Source organism: Delphinus delphis, chromosome 6 (assembly GCF_949987515.2).
Source record: "Delphinus delphis chromosome 6, mDelDel1.2, whole genome shotgun sequence".
Classification (NCBI taxonomy): Eukaryota; Metazoa; Chordata; class Mammalia; order Artiodactyla; family Delphinidae; genus Delphinus; species Delphinus delphis.
This window is the reverse complement of record NC_082688.1, coordinates 68,074,684-68,098,797: the sequence shown is the minus strand read 5'-3', so window position 1 is coordinate 68,098,797 and position 24,114 is coordinate 68,074,684. Positions and strand designations below refer to the sequence as shown.

General features: G+C 38.8%; 1 long non-coding RNA gene across 1 annotated transcript in view; it reads left to right on the top strand.

The window, feature by feature from the left end:
- Positions 1-23,644, top strand: part of LOC138414097 (uncharacterized) — a 29,505-nt gene extending 5,861 nt beyond the window's left edge. Inside the window, exons 2-3 of the long non-coding RNA XR_011246501.1 lie at positions 2,491-2,593; positions 22,741-23,644. This is a non-coding gene — a long non-coding RNA (uncharacterized lncRNA). The remainder of the gene's footprint in view (positions 1-2,490; positions 2,594-22,740) is intronic.
- Positions 23,645-24,114: the final 470 nt, after the last annotated feature.

The window sequence follows — 24,114 nt, the reverse complement described above, 5'->3', positions numbered from 1 at the left end:
TATAGTTCCTTTCACACAGAAAAGGAGAAAATGAACTAAAGTCAATTCTAGAAGCTGTCTCTTAAAGGGATCAATAAAAAACCATTATTTCAACCCCTTTTTGTTCCAGGTTTAAGCTCTTCTTCATCCTTAAGTGATCTCATTCAACTCAATGACATTAATACTATCCGTGTGTTGTCCTCTCCCAAATTTACTGCTCTAGCTCTAGTTTTCCCTAAGCTATAGATTCAACCGTCAGACTACCTCCAATGTCTAAATGGCATCTCACACTTTACAGGTCAAAACACAACTCTTAGTTCCCTCCCTGTCTTGCATCTCCCCCCACAAAAAAACTATTCCTTTTTAAGCTACCTCATTTCATTACTTGATACCATCATCTCCTCTCTGACCAAATGATGTCCTCCTCAATCACCAGATTCAAAGGTGGATCAGCTGAACTGAAGACATCATTTGGCAAGCTACAGGAGAAGTGGAGCAGGGGTCAGCACTGGGAGAACTGTCCGGCATGTTCAGGGCCAGCGCCAGGGAGCCACACAAGGACCAGTGTCTATAGAGCATTGATTGCCTTTCAGTGGTGCACAACATGCAGTCATGTGAAGTTGTCGCCTTAGCTGTGTGTTTGGTGGTTGAGTGTCGTGGTCCTTCCGTTGACAGCAGCCTGCACATAACTGTGGTTCTTGACTAAGAGAGTGTAAGCCTGTGTCCTGAGACTCGAATCCCTAACCACATTGTCCATGTAAACAACTACCCCTTTTTACATTTTTAGGATACAGGCCAGGGTGACTTGACACCCGCAGGAACAGTGGTAGTACAGAAGGAAAAGCCTTAGCACTAACACTTGGGAGGGACTGGGCAAAGATGAAACCACCACCTTACAGAGAAAACGTGTTAGATAAGCTGTGTTCCTGCATGAGTTACAATGCTGTTGACTATGAGTTCAATGTTAATGAATCGATGATATTAAATATAATGTCTTTAAGCAAAAACACACATAAAACAAGATGATGTGTTGATTGCTTGACACAAATGTTGTGAACAGAGGCTCTCAGAAACCTAACCGTTATTTCCACTAGGAACAATGGCTCAGTGTTTGCTAATTCAGTATTCTCTGCCTACCCTATTTAAAACAGCACTCACATTATATCATCTTGCCCTGTTTTCCCCATACTGGTCACTGACATTTATTGTCTGTTTATGTGTTTACTATCTCCCCTACCAGTATGTAAACTCCATAAGTATAGGAACGTTTATTTCATAAAACTTTAATTTTATTTTATTATCCTGGTACCTAGAACAATAGTAATACTCCGTAAATATTTGATGCTGAATCATTCGGATAATTAAGCAACCCTTTTAGGAATCCGTTCTCTCCACCAATTTTCAACCTTTATGTTTCGGGTCGTTTTTATGTCCTTAGGATTGCTGAAGCCCTAGCACAGGTAAACCCCAACTGGTCCTGCATCTCCAATCCTGCAGATATTCCTGAGCGTGTCTGAAATCTCTGGGACTCTTATTATCCATATTTCTTCCTTGTGCAATCTATGTAAGAAAGTTCTTTGAGTTGGATCCAGAGCTTTCAATGATTGTAAACAATTCTATGATAGCAATAACCATTAAATGACTAATGCCTAAAAGAGAAGAGCAAGTTACCAAATTCTGTCTTAACTGACTTGAATGACATGTTAATTCTCAACTAAATGGTTTATTTACTGATGACTGCTGCCTTCAAGAATTATTAGAAGGAATTCCCTGGCGATCCAGTGGTTAGGACTCCATGCTTCCACTGCTGTGGGCCCAGGTTTGGTCCCTGGTGGGGGAACTAAGATCCCGCTCGCTGCGCGGTGTGGCCAAAATAATAATAGCATTTTGAGCATGTCAAAAGGAAAATTATATTGTGTTTACTTTAGTTGTAAGGTTATTTGCTATTTTAATACCTTTTGATGTGCTAATATCTCCTAATGAAGGTCATTAATTAAGAAAGTAAAAGGAGAAGGCAAGATTCTGCAGAAAATTTACATCTATTCCCACTACTCCCCTAAACTACAGATCCATATTTCCTAGGAATTACTAATCATTCCACATAGATTTCTACAGTCAAATCAAACTCAGTCAAAACTGCATTCATTGGGAAAGAATAGAGCAGACAGTCTTTTGAATCCTAGTATTTTTTTTTAATTGAAGTATAGTTGATTTACAGTGTTTCAGGTGTACAGCAAAGTGATTCCGTTATATATATATATATATTCTTTTTCAGATTCTTTTACATTATGGGTTTTTATAAGATATTGAATATAGCTCCCTGTGCTATACAATAGGTCCTTGTTATTTATATACTTTATGTATAGTAATGTGTATAGTAATGTGTATCTGTTAATCCCAAATCCTTAATTTATCCCTCCCCCACCTCACCCCCATCCCCGCCTTTGGTACCCTAAGTTTGTTTTCTATGTCTGTAAGTCTATTTCTTTCTTTCTTTCTTCTTTTTCTCAGGAAGAAAGTCTGTTTAATGACACAGCTGGGTCTGGTTACAAACATCAGAAACTGCAAAAGGAAGACAGGCAGTTACATGGACGGCTGCATGAAGATGGCACAGGTGGGACACAAGTACAATACCCACAGCAGCAAAACATCCTTGAGGAAGATACACATGACCATGAGGCACACATGGCGGGTCCCCAGCAACATCTATCTAGATGGTTGGACAGGACCAACTGCCAGCCAGCAGCCAGGAGGGGAAGGGGAGGGAAGGCGCTGGGCGCTCAGAGCTCCAGGATGAGATGTCATCACTGCCCCACTGACAGCACCCTGGATCCCCCTCCCACCGGGGCTATCTTAGCGGCAAAGGCAGAGCTGGCATTTGAAGTTCCTTGACCATGGCCGCTCCCCCAGCGCAGTCAGCCTGTCCAGGACTCCTGGCCCCCTCTCTCTGCACCTTGGCCATTTGGGGGCAAGTCAGGGAGGCACATCCTTTTGTTGCGGGTAGAGGTAGGGAGAGCCAAAGCCTTTTTGCCTGAAGTGGGAAGCAGGAATGTGGGGAGCTGGTCAGAGAGAATGAGCTGGGCTTTACTGGGAAGATGGGTCACCCCAACCCTGCCCATGCAGGCCCAGGTCCTCTCTGTGCTGATGTGGGACCCTTGTCATCTCTGCCAGAACACTGTTCTCTGCCTGGAAGCTACCAGGACCCCTCAGTGGGCAGAACCGAGGCTTCACACGTGCCTCTGGGCCCTCCGTGAGTCTATTCTGTTTTGTAAATAAGTTCCTAGTATTTTTACTTACTCCCTGGGCAAGTTATTTAATGTCTGTATTTCCTCATGCATAAAATATCCATCTTGCAGAGTCATTTAAGATTAATTATCATTTGCCACAACTATTTATCAAGCATTTACTATTGGTCAGTCACTATGCTAAGAACTTTCATTGTCTACTACTCCAGCCATACAGGTGAATTGTCATTGTGCTGTCTCATGAGATAATGTATGTAAAGTCCTGTCATAGTGACTGGCGTGTACTTGGACAGGGGTTGGCAGACTGCAGCCCTTGGGCCAAATCCAGCCTGATGCCTATTTTTATAAGTTAAGTTTTGTTGGAACACAGCCATGCCCATTTGTTTACTCTTTTCTGTGGCTGCTTTTGCACTATAATGGCAGAACTGAAGAGTTGTGACAGAGACCATATGGCCTGCAAAGAGAAAAATATTTGCTCTCTGATCCTTTACAGAAAAAATTCACCAACTCTTATAGTAGGAGACCAACAAAAGTTACTTGGACGTACCTTTTTTTGGCCATGCCTCGCAGCATGCGGGATCTCAGTTCCCTGACCAGGGATCAAACCTAGGTCCCCTGCGGTGGAAGCCTGGAGCCCTAACCACTGGACCACCAGGGAAGTCCCCAACTTTGATGTACTTTTTATCCAAACAGGAGGCCAGAAAAATAAAGCACACGAGCAGGGCTAGATAGTGGGTCACGAATGACTACTTCCAAGGGTGAAAAGATTTTTACCAAAAAATAAAAATAGGGCTTCCCTGGTGGCGCAGTGGTTGAGAGTCCGCCTGCCGATGCAGGGGACACGGGTTCGTGCCCCGGTCCGGGAAGATCCCACATGCTGCGGAGCGGCTGGGCCCGTGAGCCATGGCCGCTGAGCCTGCGCATCCGGAGCCTGTGCTCCGCAACGGGAGGGGCCACAGCAGTGAGAGGCCCGCGTACCACAAAAAAATAAATAAATAAAATAAAACAAAGGAAGAATAACAGAAATGGATGTAAATAGAGATCCTAATTTGTGACTTCCAGCTACATTGCCTACTGCAGAGTGAGCAGCCTCTAATACAGAGTGGCAAGCAACACGCTCATAGAAGAATTAGAATTCCCTGGAGAGAGCCAGGTAGCAAGTACTCAGTGAATAGGTTAAGGATGTAGAGCAGAAATCTGTTTATCATGGAAAATGTCAGGAGGCAGAGTGGAAAGATTTGTAAAGGAAGAGCAAGAGCAGTGGTGGCTCTAGAACGTTTATAACAGAAGGAACTTAGGAGTGTCACTGGTTGAAAAAAATGTCACTTATCCATACCAAAGAATGGGTGTAACTGAAGGAGATCCTAGGAAATCTGAAGCTGTTCCCTAACATCCCATAGGCACTCTCAACCCCTCCACTATTGGGAGGTTGGGAGTGGGAAAGGGAAGCAAAAGTGTGGGCAGCACAAAAAGCCATTACAAAAAGGACTTATATTTTGAAAAGTGACCGCAGATGATGACAGGAATGATAAACATGGTGGTATCATCTGGCTTCATGATTTTCAAAAGGATTCTTATTATACACTTGCTTTAGCTTGGGTGGAAGCTCAGGTTGTAGGAGAATCAGTAGCCTGTTGAAGATGATGATCTGATCTGTAGACTTTGTAGGCCAGAAGTGAACAAGCCTTACAGCATTAGTCCTTTAACTATAGGTAGTCAGCAGTGTTTACCAATCAAGTCGTTTTCATTCTTTAACCTGTTGGAATTACAGCAGTCAGAACATCAGATTATAGAAAGATAATTTGAAATATTTAAGTGGTTAAAAAGAAAAGAGAAAGTGAAACCATACTGTCAGAAGTTCTTAATCTTGCTTTTTGGTATGCTCTTGCTGTTTTTTCTTTTTTTATAAAATAGCACCATCTTTTAAAATGCTTTTTTTAATTTCAGAAAAGTCATGTAAAAGGATAGATAATGATTTCTGGAAAGTGTAAAAAATAAACAAGGAACCATCTGCAGTGTTGTTTCAGGGGAGTTCTGACTCATTAATATGTACTCTAATCTGTACTAGGTTTCTTTTTATCATTCAGGGTTTACAAGCTTTTTTTTACTGTGCATTTTGCCAGTCATGGTATCTCCAGAATTTTTAGGCAGAGTTCAAACTTGTTTCATATTGATAGAGTCAATATCTTAGGGTAACGCTTCTGAAGATGCCATCCTATTTGGGGGCAAAACTCAGAAGCATTTTTAACTTTACCTATTTAGATTAAGTTCAATGACAGCTTTTTTTCTTTTTCACTTTGATCCTAATATTCTTCAGCTCTTTAATTTTTTAAACATATGAAAGTTATTTTAGAGCTGGACTTATAGACTGGTTTGCTCAGAAGGCACCTAAATCACAGCACTATTAGTAATGTTGCTCTGGTGTGCTGAAAATAAGGTTTTTGAGCCGAAATGTTAGAAAAGGGGTTTACTTATAGAGAAAGGCCCACAATTATGTATATAATTCAGCCAGAAAACCTGTCTAAATTACCATTCATATTAAGTAAAGAAAAGGCAAAGGGCTAGTAATTTTTCACTCATTCAGTAAGTATTTATTGAGTATCTACTGTATGCCTGCACTGTTCTGGGCACTGAGGATACAGCAAGACAAAACTCACAAAAATTCCTGCATATTCTAGTGGGGGAAGATAGACAATAAACAAGGTATATAGGAAAATAAATAATATGGTAGAGGGTGGTAAATGTTAGAAGAAAAATTATGCTGGAAAGGGGAAAGGGGGCTGTTGCAGATAGGGTATTTACAATTGTTAACAGGGATGCCAGTGAGCTTTGAACACTCTAATATAAAATGCTCTGGGGGGGGGCTTCCCCGGTGGCACAGTGGTTAAGAATCCGCCTGCCAATGCAGGGGACACGGGTTCGAGCCCTGGTCCGGGAAGATCCCACGTGCCTCAGAGCAACTAAGCCTGTGCGCCACAAGTACTGAGCCCGCATGCCACAACTACTGAAGCCCGCGTGCCTAGAGCCCGTGCTCCGCAACAAGAGAAGCCACTGCAATGAGAAGCCTGCGTACCACAAAGGAGCATAACCCCTGCTCGCTGCAACTAGAGAAAGCCCGTGCACAGCAACGAAGACCCAATGCATCCATAAATAAATAATTTTTTTTAAAAAAAGTAAAATGCTTTGGGGCTTATAAGACACTTAGCTGGAAGCTTGAAGAGGGTTCCAAGAGACGGGAATTGGAACTGGTGGTAACTTGCCCAATTTTCTGATTACTTAAGACCTTATGCATAGGCAGAACATTATTTCATCCCCAGCCTCCCCTATCTTCTTCACCTCCACTACCACTTCTCCCTGCCACTTGCTTTTAATTTACCCAATTAAAGTGAAAGGGGGGGAAACAAGTGTTAGAACTATTTTTGCTTACATTTTGAGCCTGATGCATTTTTTAAAAAATATAAATTCTGATGAGTTCTAGAAATGGAAGCCATATAAGAGCTAAATTCCCATAGCTTTTGCTATTGCAGGTAAACTGATCACTGAATCCACCCTAGAATTTCTTTCCATTTGAGATATAGCACAGAGTCCTAGAAGGAAATGAGTCAAGAGTTTTGAGTTTTGGGTACCAGGCATGCCACTACCTACCTAGGCAACCGGAATCAGGTCCTCAGCTGAGAAACTCTAAAGCGCCGTGATTCTTCTTCTTTTTAATCAATTCAAGTCATTAATTACGTAAACCTAGATGAAATATAGCTTCCCTTTTTGTTTCAGGAAGTAAATATTCATGGCTAAGATGATTAAACTGGGTTTTGTGTATGAATTAAACAGAATATGGATGTTATGACTGAGTTACATGACTCTTCGGTCTCCAGGAATGTTTTTCATTAGGAGCATGTATCAAATTCTTTGCATATATTTATAATTTACATCAAAGTGGATTTTTAAGTGTAGAAAAGATTAATTTGCATAAATTAATATCAATTTTGATTAAAATTTGAATAGCTTTAGAAAACTAGAATATTTATTTAAGATCAGTTTAGGGAAACTGTATTTTTTTGCTTTTTGACCACGGCATTATACATGAATAAGAACTTGGTAAATAATGATAATTAATTATAATAGCTGCCAGGCAGTTTGATAAGTGCGTTTTATACATTAACTCAGTTAAGACTTACAAGCACCCCATGAAGTAGGTACTGTTATTTCCTCCACTTTATAGATAAGGAATCTGGAATTCAGAGAGATTAAATAACTTGCTCAAGTCCTTGAGCCTAAATTTGATCCCAGGTTTATCTGACTCTGACTGGCTCATTATCAGTATTGCTTCCCTAGGGAAGAACGTTCTCATATGAGGTGGCTAAACACTGGCAGAAGAAATTGACAAGAGATTTGGGGAGAGTTTGGTGCATTTTGTGTGAAAGCAGGGATCTTGAGTAGATTACCTCAAGTGATTCCCATCTATCCCAAAGTTTGTACACCTGGAGCTGCCAGTTCTTACTTAAATTTAAAATATTATTTGTTGTAATTTATGTAACAAATGAATATCCATTAATCCTGACATTTGTGTTTTTATTTGCAAGAGAATCCTCAGTATGTCCTTCTGATCTCAGAAGATCATTCATTACAAGCCTATTCAAATAGTACATGCAAACTGCTATCAAAAAAACTAAAACTCAACTTTATTGTAACATAGCTTTTTGCCTTTACAATATGGTCCAAGAATATTATGCCTAAAGCACTTTTGATAACAATATTCCAATCTATTTCATTTGGATTTATGTATCACTTAGTGTTTTTATATATAAAGGTACTCATCTTTTCTCTTGCAAGTCATTATTACATAGCAATTTGTTAGTTCCAGTTTATTGAACACGGAGAAAAATTCTAACATTGCATGAGATATCTTATAATTTAAAAATTTTCACTGTTAGTTTCAATTAGTCTAAGAAGTGTTTTTTTACCCCCAATTAAATTTCAAGTAATATGCTGAATAGATTTCATTTAATAGTCACTCATGATTCAAAATTATAGTATGTTGGCCAGCATTCATTTATGTTCCCTCAACTTGGGCCTTTAAATAAAGATACGTTTTTAGACATTGACTACAGTATACAAAAGGAAATTGTCAATTAATATATCTGCTTTCTTGAGGTCAGTAGATCACATTAGTGTAATTTAGCCATAGAAACAAGTGTTATAAAAATAATACAGTAAAATAAAGCAGCTCTATCATGAAACTGAGCCATGTTTGGCTTTTCTATAGAGTTCCAAATCAAGTAAGTCACAATGAGAGATTATTTCCGCATAGAAGAGAATTCTCACAAAAGTATTGCATGAAAGAAGAGCTGTGTCTTAAGTGTCTAAGATATAAGAATTCTGTAGGGAAGTAAATAGGGATGTGGACTGAAGGGCCAGGGAATAATTCATGTACAAATAATCAGCACAAAGCATCAACCCTGGACACGGGTTTTGGCCCAAGGCTGGCAGATTACCAAAATTGGTACAAGTGGACTGCAGAGAAGGGTTTGGGAGGAAACATGCCCTAGTGTCTGCTAGAAGCCATCTGGTGATAATAAGGGAAGCCAGTCTCTGATGACAGAGCCAAATTACGTGGGGGAAAAAGAGAGAAATTCACAAGGAAATGGAGCCAGAGTGTGATTGAACTGAACCTAGAGCCCTATCCACCTCTGGACTTCCATTTGTGTGAGTCAGTAAAATTCCTTCTTTTTAAGGTCTTTTGAGATAAGTTTCTGATACTTGCAGCTAAAACATCTTAAAGGAATTCTTGACATGTTAGGGATCTTTACCACCTTTTCATTATATGTGTTGTAAATATTTTCACTTCAGACCATAGATTATCTTTTGTTTACCTATCAGACTTTAAAATCTATTTAAAGTTATGAAGATTAAAACAAGTGTGGTATCAGGGTTCAACTAGGAAGACGGATCAGTGAAACAGAATATTTAACTCAAGAGACAGATTTAAGGATAGAAAATAATTTACATTAAGATAAAGTTGAAAAACGATGAATTTTTATTGGTGTTGCTTTGTGACTCATACCACAGCAAAATAAATTGCAATAGATTAAAGGTGTAAATGTCAAAAAGTAAAGCCATAAAAATGCTAAAATGAAAAATAAACTATCTTTATAATCCTGGCACAAGAAAGATCTTTCTAGGCCTGATGCAAAAGGTAAAAACCATACAGGAAAGATATGATTACATTAAAATGTGTTCCATTTTTCTTGTTTAACATTTTTCAGTTGTGAAAGTAGTATATATTCATTGTGAATTCATTGTAAAACATAAAAACATCAAGCAATACAGAGTTGTATAAAATAAATAGGGTCTCCTTCTTTTCTTCAATCCCTTACTTCATAGGTAACTTTTTAATAATGTGGATTATGTATTTCCAGACCTTTATCAATACATATATACACATATAGTGTGTGTACCTAAATACATAACTTTTTCAAACCAAGAATCTTTCTTAGTAATATTTTGCATCTAATCTTTCTCCCTGAGCACTATATCATGGACATCTTTCTTTGTCAGCATATATAGAGCTACTTTACTGTTTTTAACATCTGCCTTGTATATTCCATTATATGAATGAACGATAACGTATTTAATCAACCACTTACTAATGTATATTTTGGATTTTTCTAGCTTGGGAAACTTCCTTACACAAAAGGTTGTAATAAATATATGAAGGTATACTATTATTAATATAACCAGTTTTTTCAAATCAATAATAAAAATATAAGCAGCACATTTACATAAGAAATAATGTAAAATATGACATTTATATGGGAAAAATGGACAAAAACAATGCAGGACAATTCAGATGAATACAAACAGCAAATAAATATATACAAATATATGGCAATTAAATATTTGCATTTACCGGTAATAGGGAAAAACACACATTAAAACAGTGAGATATTGCCTTTCATCCAGTAGATCAGCAAAGAGGAGGGGAGGAAAGGAATAAAAAAAGAGAAAGTAGTGGTGTTGGGGAAAAGGCATTTTTATAAACTAAAAGAGAAGTGTTAATTCGTAGTACTTTTAGCAGGGCAATTTGGCAGTGTTTATTAAATGGCTTAAAACTATGCATAACTTTTATCCAATGAGTCTATTCGCAGAAATTTTAACGAAGAAAGTAAGGCTACATCTTAGTTTTTAGTTAAGGTAATTACAGGACTGTTTAAATCCAATAGTTTAAAAATAATTTAAAATAGTAAATGTTCAACAACTTAATTGTAAAACGTCTATGAGATGGACTCCTATGCATCATATTAAGAATCATGTTGAAAATATATTTTTATATGGAAAAGTGCAGGCTAAAAAATAGTATGCACAGATGATTGCTTTTTAAATTAGTGGGAATATCCGTATGCATACACATATGCATAGAAAAACACTGCCACTGAGATTGGTGAGGTCACGGAGAATTTATTTTCTTCCATTTGCTTAACTGTATTTTCAACGAACACATATTATAATCATCTAACAAAAGCTTAAAATGTTTAAATGAAGGCTATGTTAAAATATAAGACAGTGTATCAGAAGTAGACTGTGAAGGAAACAAAAGCAAACGGGAACAGCAGGATTGCTATTGGTAAGAGAGGTTTGCTTACTTTTTAAGAGAACAGCAAATGACTCCCTGCCATACAAGGATGTGTTTTTGAGACTATTATCTCTTTATTCTCTTTGAGACTATCATCTCTTTTATTCTTTATTCTCAAACCAAGTGAAAAGAGAACAAAGCAATAGGAAGAAACTGGTAAGGGCCTTTCACTGATCTGGAGGGTAAGGGGTAGTAAGAAAATTAAACCTCAATTAACTCTTGAAGTAATTTTGTATAGCAGGAGAATAGTATGGACTTCATTAAGCTGGAGAAAAACGTCATTGAGCTCTTGTTACCAGAGGAATTTTGAGACTAGTTTGGCCTGACGTGTGGGGACCATCTTGGCAGGAGACCTTTTATAAGACTTATATTCAGGGTCAATTAGAAAGAAGCCTTCCCACTTGGTCTGGGCGTAAACCAAAATATGATATATTTTGAAATGTGGTAAAAGTATTATATTTAGCTTATGTGTATGCTTTCAGTAAAATCTTGCCTGATAGGGGTATTATCTAAACAGAGTATTTAACAATAGCCCCTCTATGTTTCATATGAGAGAGAAGAGGGATGTAAAAATGTGTTAATCTACCTCTTGGTTAATCATCCCTGCTCCTGAAGTCCAGTTTTTGGATTGTGTGGCCCTAATCAACATAACACCAAACATTATTTATAGCCATGAAGCAAAGGAACAATGACCAGAATGCTGAATTTGAAACCTAAAGCTACATCAAACCCAGCAAAACTATTAAGCACATACATGATTAACGGGCAAGTGCCTTTTGCAAGTTGGGCTGTTATGTTTAGATTTTTGGCTATAGCTTGTTATAGCGTACAAATGGTAATTCTCTGTTTGATAAATCTACAAGCGATGACCTCTTTCAAGTGCGTCACGCAGTGTGTTCTACCTACAGACATCACAAATGAAAATTAATTCCCAGGACTTCCTCCTCAATATAATAATGTAAACAAATGTAAGGTCTACTAATTTATTTGCTTAACACTGTTTGCTAAATACCTATACTGGCTGATGTAATCCATGACATAGTCAGATGTCAAGGTTGGCTGCCAGATAGGAAACTTTGGCTTCATGAGAGATGAAGTGACCTCATCTGCCTCTAAACTTACCAGATCCACTCACATAGGCAATTGTTTACATTTTTAACTCTCTTTAGAAAAATATACAGACGCTAACTATTTGACACCAGTCTTCCCGTACTTTCTTTGTAGTCTGAATATTACTGTTGCGTTTTTAGCCTTGGCACTGTGATTTATGACTTTAGCTTTGGATTCTGATTTTAGTTTATTTTGGATCCTATCTTTGTCATACTTTTTCATTTTTGTTCCTTCCTGACCTGGTATCTTAATTCAAATTTCTGAACTTGACAAGCTCCACCGACACACCTCTTAAACTGAGATATTATTTCCTAAGTCCTAGAGACTAAAACCACAGGGGAAATACTAGCTCAGCTAGAAAAGCATATGTCTTAGTCTCTAGATAGGATCTCTTCTTAGGTGGAGGGTCCTCATGTAAAACCCAAAATTTGTTAATCCAAAAAACATTGTGCAAGAATTATCTGTTTGTCCAGGCTTTTCCCCCAGGGAGACAAGAAGAACCTGCTAGACTAGTTGCCATCGCTCAATTAGAAAAGACGTTTACCACACACACTTGAAACCTGTCTGTCGTTCATTCAGCGCTCATCTCCTCATTTACTCTCCTGATACAGACACACTGGCCCGCACAGCTTGTCTGGTTCTCCGTTTATTCGAAGGAACTAAGGTTTCCTTGTACCTTGGCTCTGTTCTGGTGTCATTTCACTGTTAAAAGTGTTCTGATTTTATCACCACCCATCACTCCAGAGAAATTTATATCTGTGAACACGTGAATAATAAAGCATCAGGTACATGGTTACTTGGTATGAATTTGGCTGAATCACTCTTAGCTTATTGTGAGTAAATGAATTTAATGTTAATTTGTTTGAATTATAATGTTAAATTATTAACACCCATAACATGGGCCTAGAGCTGTTTGGATTACTTAATAACTGAATATCTGAGAGTATCACTATAATGCTATCATATTGTAAATGTAAATGTCTTCTTTGGTACAATTTGAGAAAACCTTAAGGCCTTAAGTTTCCCACCAGCCTGTCACAAGGCATGAAATTCCACTGGAGGGACTCATTTCTTTAAGTCTTTGAAAGGAGCTCAAGACACCTAATAAAATGTATTTGTGTATGTATGTGTGTGTGCACGCCTGTGTATTTCAAAATGTTAACAATTATCTGGAGACAGTAGGATTATTATTGGTTATTTTCATCATATGTTTCCCTATTTTCAAAAATTTCTATATTGAATATGTACACTTTTACTATCGGAAAAAAAAAGCTATAAAAATGTTTATACATCCAAGGATGGTAAAAATCTAAAGCTACTCTCAGCAGGTAGCACCTAATTGAATATGTATTTCTCAAACCTTCTACATTAATGCCAGGTAGCTAGAAACCAGACTCCTTCAGAAATTGGTATAAGATCCCAAAGGAAGTAAATCTTGATATTGATAATGTTCTTGTTTTTAAGCGGAACACATATTCTTATAACACATTCTTTGGTATGTATCAAATGTCACACTAAAATATTTTTTAAGTTAAAAAAAATTCTGAGGGCTTCCCTGGTGGCGCAGTGGTTGAGAGTCCACCTGCCGATGCAGGGGACAGGGGTTCGTGCCCTGGTCCAGGAAGATCCCACATGCCACGGAGTGGCTGGGCCCATAAGCCATGGCCGCTGATCCTGCACGTCCAGAGCCTGTGCTCTGCATCGGGAGAGGCCACAACAGTGAGAGGCCCGCCTACCGCAAAAAAAAAAAAAAAGAAAAAAATTCTGAAAGGGTCAAATATAAACTTATTTTCCCAGTATTGCCTAGGACTGCCATGGCAGGATTCATGCAGATGGACTTCTTTATAGATAATGCTGCTATATAAGTAGCATTTATAAAAATATTTTAGAATGTGTAAGGCCCATATTAGGCTAAAGTTTACCCCATTTTATGGTAAAGTTTAAACAACTGAAATTCAACTTAAAGTTGTGATGATAAGCATCATATGATATTTACTCACATCAGATTAATGCTCCTTTTCAATGTCAGGTAAATTGATCCTTGATTTCATGGGAATCCAAGGATTAAAGAAGGGCTAGGGCTTCCCTGGTGGCGCAGTGGTTGGGAGTCTGCCTGCCGATGCAGGGGACATGAGTTCGTGCCCCGGTCCGGGAAGATCCCACATGCTGCAGAACGGCTGGGCCCGTGAGCCATGGACACTGAGCCTGCACATCCGGAGCCTGTGCTCCGCAATGGGAGAGGCAACAGCAGTGAAAGGCCCGCGTACCGCAAAAGAAAAAAAAAGAAGGGGTAGTTTCCTCCAAGGGTAGCTAGTTGTCTATTGCATTTTCACATATATTCATGGAAAATTTATTTGTCTTCCATTTACTTATTCATCCATTCATTTACTCATGTATTTCCCACAGCGTGCTAGGCATATGCTAAATTTGTGCTAGGGATATTGTGGTGAATAAACCAGACGTGGGCCCTAACCTCACGGAGTTTATAGTCTGGTGTTTCTGTCATGCCACTCTTACCAATTGTATCTTGGGTTTTTTGTGGGGGGGTTTGAGATATAATTCACATTTCATAAAATTTATCTTTAAAGTACTGATTGTGTCTTCATTCATTTATTCAACTCTTTATTTAGTGCTAGTTACATGTAAGGCAGTGTGTTAGATAAGTGAAATAGATATAGACCCAACCCTCAAGAGTCTTACAGGGAAGATTTACTAGATAGTAAGAATGCTAGAATTCCACTTCTTTATTTACAGTGATTAATCTTTTACCCCCCAGTTTTACTGAGATACTGACATAAATCACTGCATCAATTTAAGGTACGGCATAATGATTTGACTTACCTATACTGTGAAATGATAACCGCAGTAAGTTTAGTTAGCATCTATCATCTCATATAGATACAATAAAAGGAGAAAGCAAAAAGAAAAAAAGAAGTTTTTCCTTATGATGAGAACTCTTAGGATTGGTTAATCTTATATCATCTTTACCTATCACATACCAGGATTAATTAGAATTAATCTATGCTTATACAGACTTTCCCCAGAATTGATGGATGATTTTCGTCATTTTTAGCATGAAGTTTGTTTTTGTTTTTCTTTTTAACTTTTAGCCTTTTCTTTCTTAAGATTGATGGAACGCAGATCCAATAGTTTGAGTGCTCCACAGCTTTCCCTGTCACTAGGTATAGCCAGTATGGTTGATGTCTTTGTGAAGCTAGTACTCCAGCTATACCCAAGCTTTAAGGCACAGTCACCAGGGATCTTATTAAAATTTAGATTGTGATTCAGTAGCTGTGGGTTGGACCTGAGCTTCTGCATTTCTAGTAAGTGCACTGGTGCTGCCCACACTGCTGGTTCGTGGGCCCCACTTTGAGTACCAATGACTTAGACCACATTTCTAGGGCTAGATCTGCTGAGCCTCTTCCTCGGGTGTTTCTGTTTGAGGGCTGCCATGTTCCTCATTCAACACAGTCTCTCCCCATCTTGGCAGCACCTTAGCCCCACAATCCCTGCTCCAGCTACCACCCCGACCCCGCCCCTGCCAACCCCTCAACTGGTTTCTTGTTCTTAGGACATCAAGTACTTACCTGTCCCACAGCTGTCTGACTAGAGGCCAGTTCCTAGTCTCAGTAGGAGCCCCTTTGTTCTGCTTTTCCTTGAGGTGCTGTCACCTGGAAGAGAGGACTGTACTGCCTCCCTCCTTCCCTTCCTTCTTCCTGGGAGACGCAGATCCTCTGTTTGTATTTATGGCCCATTAACTACCTTTACCTAAGAGATAAGAAAGAGCAATGGAAACCAGCTGCCCTTTGTTCAGACCATATTTCACTGACTTTGATAGAAGCTTTTCCCCTGCTCTCTATTTTCATCCAAAGTTTGCTGTTTATTTTATAGGTTTGGGAAAGGTGGGTATAGCTCAAGCCTTGTTTTGATCTCGGTTGGAAATCCTTAAGCTCTTGAGTGATTGGTAAACATTTCAGAAGCCAATAGCTACTAGACTTTGTGTTAGCTGTTTGAGAGTCACATAAACTTTGAGAATAGGAAGGCGCTTTCAAGTTTTACTTCAACCCCTTCACGTGACAGTTAGGAAGCAGAAGCCCATGGAGTTTCTGTACCTTAGCAAAGACTGGGATGCTGAATCCCCACACCATTATTATTATTATTATTTATTTTTTTATTTTTTTTGCGGTACGCGGGCCTCTTATGGTTGTGGCCTCTCCCGCTGCGGAGCACAGGCTCCGGACGCGCAGGCTCAGCGGCCGTGGGTCACGGGCCCAGCCGCTCCGCGGCATGTGGGATCTTCCCGGACCGGGGCACGAACCCGTGTCCCCTGCATCGGCAGGTGGACTCTCAACCACTGCGCCACCAAGGAAGCCCCCTCCCACATCATTTAAATTGTGCTCCATGGTACTTAGACGTGGCTGTGCTGAGTTGCTTTTGTTTGGAGCAGTGGAGGCAAAGGCTTTCTTCCTTCCATACCTTAACTGAAGGAGCTCTATTTATGATACTTTCATCTGTTCCACATGCTAGACTTCCAGCTGATATCTTATGTGAAGAATGAGTTTTACATATAAAAAAATTTTAAACCATTTTATTTCACCATGCTACCTGCAAATTTATCTTATTTCACAGTCATATCTTTCTATTTTCATTTAATTGTAGAGTGTGAGCCAGATCTAAAATTCTACATCTGTAGAAAAGCTAAGGAAAGGAAGTCTGACACTTAGAACATTTAACTATAATATTAAATACTCCTTAGTAGTGGAATTTTATGTTAGTCATCAACTCATGCTATGAAACTATAAAATTTACACTTAGAAAGACAGAACTTGCATTACCCATTCAATCTCCATTATATTTTCATGATAGTTTTCCAACCCTTACACTGGAAATTAAACATAGCCATTGACTGATTTTCTCTTGAATCTTGTTAAATTTAACAGCTTTATTGAGCTATAATTCATTCACCATATGGTTAAACTTATGCATCAACTTGACTGGGATAAAGGATGCCTAGATAGCTGGCAAAACATTTCTGGGTGTGTCTGTCAGGGTGTTTCTGGAAGAGATTAGCATTGATTCAGTAGAATGAGGAACGTGGGTGGGCATCGCCAAAACCATTGAGGGCCAGAATAAAACACAAAAAGGAGGAAAGGGTGAATTCCCTTTGTCTTGAGCTGGGATGTCCAAACTAGGACATACACCACTGACTCCCCTGATTGTCAGGCCTTCAGACTCAGACTGAATTACGCCACTGGCTTTCCTGTTTCTCCAGCTTGCAGACAGCAGATTATGGGACTTCTCAGCCCTTGTGAGCCAATTCCTATAATAAATTGCCTCTTATGTATATCTTCATATATATCCTATTCTGTTTCTCTGGAAAATCCTGATTAATACACCATATAATTCACCAATTCAAAGTATACAACTCATGCCTTTTAGTGTATTCACAGAGTTGTGCAACCATCATCACTATGTAATTTCAGAACATTTTCATCACCCCAAAAAGAAATGCTGTATTCTCCATGCCCCTTTCCCCCAACCCCTGGAAACTGCGAATCTACTTCCTGTCTCTGTGGATTGCCTATTTTGGATATTTCATATAAGTGGAATCATACAATATGTGGCTTTTTGTGTCTGGCTTCTTTCACTTAGCATGTTTACAAGGTTCATCCATGTTGTAGCATTTATCAGTGTTTCAGTCCTTTTGGTGGCTGAATAGTATTCTGTTGTATGGATATACCACATTTTATACATCTCTTCATCTGTTGATGGACATTTGAGTTGTTTCCACCTTTTGGCTAATGTGAATACTACTGCTATGAAGAATGGCATATAAGTATTTGTGTGAGTACTAGTTTTCAATTCTCTTGGGTATATACCCAGGAGTAGAATTGCTAGGTCATATGATAATTCTATGTTTAACTTTTGAAGGAACTACCAAACTGTTTTCCATAGTGGCTGCACCATTTTACATCCCCAGTAACAGTGTACAAGATTTCCAGTTTTTCTACATTCTTGCCATATATCTAGAATATATGAAGTATGCCCTTATCAGATAATAAGATTTGCAAATATTTTCTTTCTTTCTATGGTTTGTCTTTTCACTTTCTTTCTTTCTTTTTTTAAATTGAAGTATAGTCAATTTACAATATTATATTAGTTTCAGGTATACAGCATAGTGATTCAGTATTTTTGCAGATTATACTCCACTATTGGTTATTACAAGATAATGGCTATAATTCCCTGTGCTATACAGTATAATCCTTGTTGCTTATCTATGTCTTTTCACTTTCTTGAAGGTGTCTTTTGAAGCAAAAAACTTATACATTTTGTAATATCCAATATATCTATTTTTTCTTTAGTTGTTTGTGCTTTTGGTGTCATATCTAAAAACCATAGCCTAATCCAAGGTCCTGAAAATTTACACCTATGTTTTCTTCTAAGAGTTTTATTTAGCTCTTACGTTTAGGTCTATGATCCATTTTGAGTTAATTATTGTATATGTTGTAAAGTAGGGGTCCAACTTTACTCTTTTGCCTGTGACATCCATTTGTCCCAACATCACTTGTTGAAAAGACTTTTCTGTCGCCATTGAATTGTCTGACATCCTTGTTGAAAATCAGTTCATTGTAAATGTCAGGGTTTCTAGACTCTCAATTTTATTTCATTGATTTATGTGTCTATCCTTATGCCAGTACCCCACTGTTTGGATTATTATAGCTTTGTACTAAGTTTTGAAATCAGGATGTATGAGTCATCCAAATTTTTCTTCTTTTTCCAGATTATTTTGGCTATTCTTGATCCTATGCATTTCCGTATTATTTTTAGGATCATCTTTTTGATTTCTACAAAGAAGACAGCTGGGATTTTGATAGGAGTTGTGTTGAATGTGTAGATCAGTTTGGGGAGTATTGCCATCTTGGCAATATTAAGTCTTCCAATCTATGAACATGGGATGTCTTTCCGTTTATTTGGGTCTTTTAACATTTCTTTCAACAATCTTTGTAGTTTTCAGAGTACACAATTTGCATTTCTTTTGTTAAATGTATTCCTAACTATTTTATTTTTTGATGCTATGATCAATGCAATTGTTTTCTTAATTTCATTTTTGGCTTATTCCTTACTAGTATATAGAAATATGATTTTTAAAATTTATTTTGTCCCCTACAACCTTGATGAACTTATTTATTAGTTCTAATAGTTTTGTGGATTTCTTAGGATTTTCTATATGCAAGATCATGTCATCTGCAAACAGAAATTGTGTTCATTTTTTTCTTTTTATTGCCTAGTTGCCCTTGCTGGAACCTCCAATTCAATGTTGAATAGCAGTGGCAAGGGAATTCCCTGGTGGTCCAGTAGTTAGGACTCCCCGCTTTCACTGCTAAGGGCCTGGGTTCAATCCCTGGTCAGGGAACTAAGAGCCTGCAAGCTGCACAGCATGAAAGAATAGCAGGGGCAAAAGTGGAAATTCTGGTCTTGCTCCTGGTGTTAGGGGAAAAGCAGTCGTTTACCATTAAGTATGATGTTATTTGGGGTTTTAGCTCTTTCTATAAAGCCAATGCATATCCCAGTAGAGATGTTCAGGCTGAGGGCAGAAATAATAAGATAAAGCTCAGAAGAAAGACCTGGATTTCATTTGGAAGTCCTTAGTATTCAGATGATAGTTGAAGTTGTTGAAACTAATGAGATAGTCCAGACAGAGTGCATAGGATGAGAAGACAATTGGGGATGGACCTTTTGGGAAATATTAACCTTCAATGAACTGAGAAGCTAAGAAGAACCCTTAGAGTGGTAGTTCCTCAGCTTGGCCAAGCAGAGTTATCTGGGGAACTTCATAAAAATACAAATTCCCAAGTGCTATCCAAGGAATTCTGACTGAGGAGGGTTTGTCCTTGGCATCTGTGTTTTTAGAAACTATAGTAATTTGGTTCTCTGACCCCTTTGATCTGTACCTCTGTTCTGAATAATCAGTTTGCTTTGAAAACCTGTTTGTCTTCAGAGAGGAGGTAATACACTGACTCTTGAAGCATTACTGAGTTGCAGGTGAAGTTTCACGCAGTCAGCCAAACTATAGAGTCATTGAAGTCATCTAAGAGGATGGCCTCTCTCATATCCCTGTTATCTAATTGGTTGCCCAATCTTGTCAGTCACACTTCAGGAATATCTCTCAAGCCCATCTCCTCCAATTTTCCCACTTCTTAAGGTATTCATCCTCTTGTACCTGGTCTATATCAGGTTATCTATTTGTTCTCTATTTTTTTCTCTGTAGCTGTCTCCACGCTGCCACCCAAATTATCTCTTATCTATCACATTATATCTTTGTTGCAAAACCTTTAATTGCTCTCTGTGGTCATAAGATGAAATCCAGACTCCTTTGTTTGGTGTAAATACCCTTCACTCCCTGACTCTAGCGCACTTTCCCAACATCAGCTCATGACACCTTTCTCCTTGTACCCCACAGTCTTTCACTACTACTGACTTCTTTGTCCCCATTTCTTGCATAATAATCTCTGACATTCTTCAAGATCCAGCTTAGATGTCCTTCTCTGTGATGTTGCCCCCAATGGTCCTCACTGACTTACTAACTTATTCCTTTGTAACTATAACAGTGCCTGCAGAATGACCAGTGTGATCCCTGATAGGTACAGAAAGAAAAAATTAGAAATTTTAAAATATATCTGTGTGTGTGTGTGTGTGTGTGTGTGTGTGTGTGTGTAAGTTTTTAAATGCAAAGGCAGGGCAGTTCAGTGGTTAAGAAAACAGGTTCTGGAGCTAAACTGCCTGGGCTTAAATCCTGATTCTGCTACTTGCTAGCTGTCTTTGATTTGGACAAATTACTTAACCATTCTGTGTCTTGGGGACTTCCCTGGCAGTCCAGTGGTTAAGATTTCACACTCCCACTGCAGGCAGTGCAGATTAGATCCCTGGTCGGGGAACTAAGATCCCGCATGCTGCGAGACGTGGCCCCCTCCCCCAAAAAATTCTGTGTCTCAGTTTTCTCATCTGTAAAGTGAATATCGTTCCAATCATTGATTGCTGCATTACCAACCACTCTAAAGGTTGGTAACTTAAAACACCTCTTCATTATTATCTTCCAAAATCTAGGGGGATGACTGAACTCACTGGGTGGTTCTCATTTGGGAATCTGTCATATGCTTGTAGTCATATGTTGACTGGGAATGGAATTATCTGTAGGCTTCTTCACTCTTGAATCTCACATCTGGGCTAGGAGGGCTGTAATAGCTGGGGCTCCTCTGGTATTTCTCTCTCCACGTGTCTAACTTGGGCTTCTTCTCTTGGCATCTGGCTTCCCCCAGAACACAGCATTTAATAATAGAACATCAGAAGTCCCAGAACATTACTTCTGCTTCATTATATTAACCAAGTAAGTGACTAAGGTCAGGTCAGCTTCAAAGGACGAGGAATTAGATCTCCTGATGGGAAGTATGTCAAAGAATTTGCAGCCATTTTAAATCCATCGTGAATATAATAATAGTGCCTACTTCAAGGTTGTTATGAGGATTAATTGAGTTAATGTTTGTATAGTGCTTAGAATAATGCTTGGCACTTAGCAGTGTCATATAGTTTTAGCTCTTTATTATTATGAACATGAGTGTAATTGATAGATGTAATATATTTGGTTGTATACTCAATTTTCTTTTCTATGATGGAAGACATATAACATTTGAGGACTGCTCTGAGATATCATTCACCAAGTTTTTTTGTTGAGTATTAGTGTCCTTCTGAACGTAATACTGTGTGAATCACTCAGGGTCAGGGACTTTGTCAAAGTATTTCTTTATTCTCCAGTGCTTCGTACACTGCCCAGCACATGATAACTGCTCAGTGATTTTTTTTTTTTAATAAATGGGTGGAAAGAATGAATGGAATATGGTAACCTTGCCTGGGATCAGTGGGGTTTCCAGGACATAGAACTTTCAGTGCTAAAACCAAGAAAATCTCAGGGAAACCAGGGCAAATGGGTCACATTAGGAATAAATGAATGAATGCATTTTTCAAAAGAGACCAAAGTTGAAACTTAGTGGTGGAGTGAGGTTACTTAGGCCAGTCCACCAAAGCTTGGCAAACTCATAAATCAAGTTAAAACTTTTTTTAAGCATTGGAGTTTTTTGGTTTGTTTGTTTTTCTTTATATGAAAACTTACTTGAGCACAGTACATATAAAACAAGCTGGGCCCTGGTTGAGTGCAGGACAGGGCACCTAGAGCTTTGGCTTTGGCCTTTTTTTCCCTTCCCTCTCTCCCTTTAGAGGCCCTTAGAGCATCTCCGAAAAATCCTGGGGCATTACTTTGAAAGCCACTTATGTCGTAAATCATAGCTCCAGGGCCTCTTGAAGTCCCTGAAATCTGATCATTTGGCTCCTGTTAAACTTATATTCTGCAGCCTAGAGCCTCCACCTGGCAGGAGGGGTAGGAGATGGGTAAGGCAGGTGGACAGCTCCAGGGCAACAAAGGGGTAGAAGAGGAGCTTTCTAGAACAAGAAAAGAAGCTGGGCCAGATCTTTACAGGCTCTCCCTGAAACAGGAACAGGACCATTTATGAAAAGGAAGCAGTATCAGCACCAGGAGAGCTCAGGGGCAAGAAGGGTGAAACAAAAGGGGCCGGTTGTTTGTGCTGTCATTTGCAAGTCAGGAACTTATTGACTTCATAAACATTTTATCATACCTGACTATTTTATCATACCTGACTAGTTTTTGTGTATATTAAGATCCTTGTACAAGTGAATTATCTTTTTTTTTTTTTTTTGGCCACACAGCGCAGCTTGCAGGATCTCAGTTTCCGACCAGGGATCAAACCCGGGCCACGGCAGTGAAAACCCAGAATCCTAACCACTAGGCCACCAGGGAACTCTCAAGGAAATAATCTTTGTCACAGTAATTCCACTTCTAATAATTTCCACTGAGGATACAATCACAAATGTGTGCAAAGAAAAAAAAGGTATATACAAGGACATTCATTGCAGTTTTATAAAAGTAAGGTACTCCGAGAAGAAGAGATATGTGAGTTGAACATTAAAAGGTGAATACGAATTAACCAGGCCCTTTGGACCAAGAATAGAAAGAAGACAAGGTGTTCCATTTAGGGGAAACAGCATGTACCAAGGTATAAAGATGTGACGTGTTTGGTATTGGAGAACTTTAAGAAATTGGGAATTATTGGAGCAAAGGATACACTGTGAATGGGGGAGAGGATGAGGCTGAAAGGGAGGAAAATGTCAGAGGCAGAACAAAATTATAATTCATATTTTAAAAAATCACAGTAATTTTACTCTTTGAGTGAAAAACAGGTTCCTTAGGTTGGCATGTGTACACAGAGAAATAAGAAAATCTAACCCTGTGTGTAGGAAATTCAAACCAAGGAAAGTAGTGAACTACCCTTGAGTTTAAATGTTGTTTGAAACAATAAAGTAAGGAAGATTCGTGAGTCACGGTACTTTGATGTCAGATACAATCATCTCTATGTATGATACATTGGTCAAAGTTCAAGAACTGGTTATCTTTATAAAGATATTGCTCTTCCGTTTACAAAGTCTTCTCAACAGTTCTAGAATTATTTGGCTAATGTTTTGTTTCTCATGCAAAAAGTTATGCTTTTAACCAAGTTGATTGTAAAACAAAAATTTGCCTATTGTTAATAGATTTATGCTATTTGCATAATAAAAATTGCTCCAAATTTACCATTATCATATTGACTCAATCATACTACACTGTTGCTGTCACTGGCCTGTTTTTAAACTCCTCTTATAGGAGTTTAACAGGCAAAATCAACATCTTTTTGCTACTTCTACTACTAAATAATCTTCTCAACGTTTTTTGTCTCACCTCTTCCCACCACCTTATTGTTCTCTAACTACAAAGCACTCACCCAGGGGCTTCTCTGGGGCTTCCCTGGTGGTGCAGTGGTTAAGAATCCGCCTGCCAATGCACGGGACACGGGTTCGATCCCTAGTCCGGGAAGATCTCACATGCTGCGGAGTGACTAAGCCCGTGCGCCACAACTACTGAAGCCTGCAAGCCTAGAGCCCGTGCTCTGCAGCAAGAGAAGCCACCGCAATGAGAAGCCTGGGCACCGCAATGAAGAGTAGTCCCCACTCACTGCAAACAGCCAAAAGTCCGAGTGCAGCAGTGAA